This window comes from Rousettus aegyptiacus, unplaced genomic scaffold (genome assembly GCF_014176215.1).
Source record: "Rousettus aegyptiacus isolate mRouAeg1 unplaced genomic scaffold, mRouAeg1.p scaffold_m13_p_16, whole genome shotgun sequence".
In the NCBI taxonomy this organism is placed as follows: domain Eukaryota; kingdom Metazoa; phylum Chordata; class Mammalia; order Chiroptera; family Pteropodidae; genus Rousettus; species Rousettus aegyptiacus.
The window spans coordinates 26,595,446-26,601,592 of record NW_023416291.1 but is presented as its reverse complement, the minus strand read 5'-3'; positions in this window follow the sequence as shown (position 1 = coordinate 26,601,592).

Sequence of the window (6,147 nt, the reverse complement as noted above, 5' to 3'; positions counted from 1 at the left end):
CCCCATCTCGAGCATCTGCTGGGGCTGCTCTGGTTACCCCAAAGCCCCGAATTTGTTTCCGTTAAGATAGTCCTGCATTCCTCCTCAGGTGTTTACTAGGGACACTGCCCTCGCTCCAGCCTGTGTTTTCCCTTGATTTGTATTTATTTTAAAGATTAATTTTTTCTCTCTTCCATCCTCTCCCTCCTGTATTATACTATTGTTGCCTAACTCTAATTCATCCTCAGTTATCCCTAGAAGCGAGTGAATTTCTCTCATTCTTTCTCTGTGCTGCCTTCTTGTTACAATTTGGACTGTTCTCTACACCGAGCTATGCAAAGTGTAGTCCCTGAACCAGCAGCATCAGCACCATGTGGAGAGCTTGTTAAAAATTCCGACTCTTAGGCCCTACACAGACTTACTAAATCAGAATGCGCTTTAAAAAGATCCTGGGTGGTTTCTCTGCATGATAAAGTTTGAGAGACACTGCATTCAACTGTCTTGGAGTTTCCCTCACTGCCATCTTGGAAATGTCCTCCTAACCCTCATTCCTGATATGGAATCTATTTCCTGACTCTGTATCTTCCTTTTTAAAAATTTTAACCATTTTAATAATGTGAATGAAATTTCTATTTAAATTCAACATTTTATATTTAATGTCTTGTTCTGTTTATATGTTTATTCCACAATTTCGAAAAAACTGTTAAATTTCACCAAATTTTGTATACTTAAGGATATCAGTAACCATCATCTTGAAACAAAGTAATTATTAATAAACGTTTTCATTTTCCAGTGTTTTACATAGACACAGGTATAGCAATTTTTGACAAATTCAGTGAAATTTAGCATTAGTATTGGTATATAATAATACAGTATTCACTATGCAACAGCACTGTTCTTAGCGTGTTATTCACATCGACTCATTTAATACTCATAACAATCCTTGAGGTAATTACTGTTTTAATCCTCACTTTACAGATAAGGTAGTTAAGACTCAGAGAGGTTAAGTTAGTTGTTCAAGGTCACACAGCAAGCACAAGAGGTAGGATTCAAACTCAAATAGTCTGAGAGTCCAGAGTACTCTCAACACTATTTAATATTGTCTCTCCAGCAATCAGTAGAGTTTACAGAACTATGTAATTGCACTGAGTAAAGTCCATAGTTCAGAAAGCCACTTGAAATTTTTTATCCCATTTGAATTAACTTAGGAAATTGATAGCTAAAAGATGTGGGGTTTTTTGTTTGTTTGTTTATTGGGGTAACATTAGTTAATACAATTATATAATTTTCAGGTGTATATTATAATTTGACATCTGTATATCCTATCGTGTGTTTACCACCCAAAGTCCAGTGCCTTTAGCTGCCATATATTTGATGGCCTTTACCCACTTCACCCTCCCCCTAACCCCTATATTTGACCCCCTTGCCTCCCCTCTTCTCCCCCATCCCCTACCCTCAGGTAAACCACTAGCCTATAGTTCATGTCCTTGGGTTTCTGTTTGTTTGTCCTGTTCATTTGTTGCTTTTAGGTTTATATCCCACATATAAGTGATATCATGTGATTTTCAACTTTTTCTGTCTGGCTTATTTCGCTTAGCATGATTTTCTCGAGGTCCGTCCATGTTGTCACAAATGGCAGTATTTCATCTCTTCTCATGGCTGAGTAATATTCTATTGTATATATGTACCACAGCTTCTTTAGCCAATTATCTATCATAGGACACTTCGGTTGCTTCCATGTCCTGGCCACTGTGAACAGTGCTGCTATGAACATCGGTGTGTAAATATCTTTTCGGATATGGGTTTTCAAGTCTTTGGGATAAATACCCAGTAGAAGGATTGCTGGATCATATGGTAAATCAATTCTTAGTTTTTTGAGGAACCTCCATACAGTTTTCCATAGTGGCCGTACCAATTCGCAGTCCCACCAGCGGTGTATGAGGGTTCCTTTTTCTCCACATCTTCTCCAACATTTGTTATTACTTATCTTGTTGATTATAGCTATTCTAACAGGTGCGAGATGGTATCTCATTGTAGTTTTGATTTGCATTTCCCTAATAGCTAGTGATGTTGAACGTCTTTTCAAATATTTGTTGGCCATTTGTATGTCCTCTAGGGAGAAGTGTCTGTTCAGGTCCTCTGCCAATTTTTTGATTGGATCATTTGTTTTTTTGTTATTGAGTTGTGTGAGTTCTTTGTATATTTTGGATATTAGGCCCTTATCAGAGGTGTTGCTTGCAAATATATTTTCCTATTCAGATGGTTGTCTCTTTACCTTGTTGATGATTTCTTTTGCTGAGCAGAAGTTTTTTAGTTTGATGTAGTTCCATTCATTTATTTTAGTTTTTACTTTCCTTGCTTTTGAGGTCAAAGTCATAAAATCCTCTTGAAGTCCAAGGTCCTTGAGTTTAGTTCTTATGTTTTCTTCTATGCATTTTATTGTTTTAGGCATTATATTCAAGTCCTTAATCAATTTTGAGTTATTTTTGGTGTGTGGTGATAGACAACAGTCTAGTTTCATTTTTTTATTGTATCCTCTCAATCTCCCTTTAATCATTAGGGTGGACAGAGCTTTGCATTCCTTGATTTTTTAAATGATCAGTAAAAAAAGAAATGACGCTATGCAACAATTAATTATTTTCTGCTTTCTTAAATTGGTTAGGGATTTCTTTGTCATAACTTTGAGAAAAATAACTTACTTGCTTGCCTACCAAGGCCTATTTGTGTTTTTCTCATGTCTATGTGATTTCCAGGAAGTTCTCAAATAAAATCAGAGGGAACAATTTGAAATTACAAAATCTTTATCCTTCAAATCCTGTCTTCCTCTAATGAATTGATCTTACACAAGGTCCTCTTGAGATTTGCATCTTTGAGATATATATATATATATATATATATATATATATATATAATTTTTTAAAAAATAAAAGTTTGTCAGTGAGACAAACTGAAGTTTCTTAGAATTAAGCTACAGTATGTCCATAGACACGTATGAGATTATCGACCTTGCTGGAAGAGAAAATTATATTTATTTTGATTAATTTTCCCTTTTTGCCAAATTTGGGATAACATAATTATCACCAGCATACCTTAAACTAGATGTTTTTGTTAGTGATGGTGCTAGTGGACTTGTATAGAAAAATTCTCTGCATGAAAACAGGAGAAGTGATCGACTATTGCCAGGACCTTTGATTTTCCATTGAAGTTAAATTTTTCGTAAAATAAGTGAAATGTTAAGATGCCATAGTTCAAGGTTCTCACACCAAATAGAATGCTAATAATAATAAAAAATCTTAACCACAATACACGTTGAGAAACACACTACAACACATATGTGTGTACATGTGTGTATCTTTTAGAGCTAAAAGTGACTGAATTTATTATCTAGGTCGTAGGCCATTCATGAAACATGGAGTAATAAAAGATAGGAAATTAATCAAGCATTCCTATGTATTCTTTATAAGAGTGACTGATTCTAGTAGTCAGCTAACTTTAAGCTCCTGATCAAAGAGAAATTTTTTTAAAAGAGTATTTATTTCCAATCTTTTGCATGCTTTAAAGAGCATAAATGTCACATCTACCTTCTTGAATAAATGCTTCTTTCTACACTTGTTATGAGAGCTGCCACAAATTAAAGACAAGATGCCACTTAATCTGCAGGTACAGCCAGACTTTACCACTGAAGCACTATTCGGGGTTTGATAACCACATGAAGTGGCACATGAGTAAGGACTTATAGTCTTAGACAAGTCAGTTCATAAGGCCATCAGAATGGTGGAAACCATTCACCCTAGCAATCAAGGATGAGATGAGTCTAAGGCCATTGTTCTTATCCACCCCTGGAGGATAACATTGGCTTTGAGAAGACCCAAGACCCCTTGGGCATTCAGATTCCTAGTCTATCTTTTCAGGAACTATTGATCATGAGGAACCTCACTATAGAGATCCAGGTGATTATATTAAATGTAAAGGAAATGGAAAGGTGGGAAGGGTCAATTTTTGTCTAAATTACCAGATTAAAAGTCAGCAGAAGCTTCAGGTAGTGTTGACCCCAGACGTTGGTACACTGCTGGGCTGCAGATGAGCTGTCACATTAACCTTTAACACCACATGCTGACCCTATCTGGGACCACTTGGCAATGGCAAACTACTGGACTAACCAGTGACCAAACTAACACTAACTTGGTCTGCCCAACTCTGCTTAATCCTTATCAGCAGCTCTGGGATCATGTAGCCTTTAGTTAGCACTAGCTGGATGATTCAAAAACGTCTTTAAAAGGCTTCAAAGGGTCCCAAATTTTCAAATCTTTATGTTTACATTGGATGAAAACTCCAGCTGATTCACAAATCCACTTTTATTCTACTATAATTTCTTGGAATTCAGCTCCAAGTACAAACTAGCACATTATGCATGCAATAAATAATAAATATTAATTGACTGACTGATCTTCAGAGTGAATAGCAATCGCCATCATTAAATAATTACCTTTCCTACCATCATTCAGTCATTTACTCATTAGAAACATCTTATTTATTATGTAAAAAAACAAAAACAAAAAATCAGCAAAATGGAGTTTGTATTGTCAAGAGAGAAATACTAAAATGGAGCCAGGAGGCGTTCAGGAAGCTGAACTAACATGCACACTCCATGTGAAACTGAACTTTTGAACTGTACTAAACCAAACAGCTATATCCTGATACAGTTCCTGGACTGACTCTGCATCACTGATTTCTCTATTAAAAATTGAAATTTCACCAATTTGGAATTGGATTTTTGCTCACACTTGCTGTCTTTTCCTGCTTTGACACAGAAATCGTTAACAGCCTTCTTTATGAAGATTATGCCATCTTCTCACGGCAACCTCATGGCACAAGAGGCAAGAGGAGCTTTCTTGGGCTTCTTTTATAAGGACACTAATTTCTAACCAGCTCCCAAAGACTCCACCCATTAATAGCACCACATTGGGCATTAGGTTTTCAACATATGAATTGATTGCCAGGTGTGGGGAGGCACAAACATTTAAGGTTACTGATAAATTATTTCTGGATAAATGGAAAATTCTTCTTTCATTTAACATCTGGGAAATTTGAGTCATGAAAATAGGTGGTTTTCCTCTTTTTAGGTACATATATTTTCTCACTACTGACATAGCTTCTAAATTCCAGGACTTTCCTTTTGGTAAACAACCACTATGAAATTGATTTGAATGACTCTAGGTGTTAATTGCAAAACAGAGGTAAATAAATTTGATTTCTTCTCTCCTAAGGCTTTATTTTCACTTTCAAAGAAAATATATAGTTTTTCATAGGGCTGTTTATTCCTGGGGCTCTTACACTCAAAGTACATTGTCATGGCTACAGATGCAGTAAAACTGTTTCTGTATAAGCTTTTCTGCTTAGATCAGGGAAATTTTGCTGGGTTAAATTAGCCACAAGAGGGCTCCGTTTGCAGTTTCTGGAAAAAATTTTTTTCCAGTTTTACTGTCCTAGCACACAAGTGTATCTCTGCAGTTTTCAGTGGTTTATACCTATTTATAAAGGTGAAATAACAAGCTAGGGCATGCAGCTCAGGCACAATGAGAATGTTCATTAAAAAATTCCAGAGAATTTTCTGGAAACCTAGAGTATATTTTTTGTGGGAAATAGCATAAAAATGAGACTTGAAATGATAAGCTCTGATTTATTTTTATTGTAAACATTTTTAAATTCATAGCAACAATTTATATCCAGGATATACAATTTTTGAGTATCTAATACATAAAAAAATACACTTACAGTTATGAAGTACCCATTATTTTTCTTCCTGTCAATCAAGAAAGTTTTTACTATAATCCAGTCTTTATTTTCAACTATAACAGTGCTTCCTAACATGTGTCTACAGGATAATAGCTATTACAAGAAGAAAAGTATGTGACTTCCAGATGAAACAAAATTGAATGCAATTCCTAATTGCAGAGCTTATCAACACCTCACTCCGAATCTCTGAGAGAGGCATCTCAAGGACCTTTGCAGCTCTTCTTTCAGAACTAAAAGCAAGTTTCGAAAGTTACTATATCAAAAAAAAAAAAAAAGCCTGAAAAAATTCTGAAATCTGAGACCCTACCTATTCTGAGAAATGGTGAAAAATGCATGAAAAATAAAAATTATTCTATGCCCGATGGTTTTGGT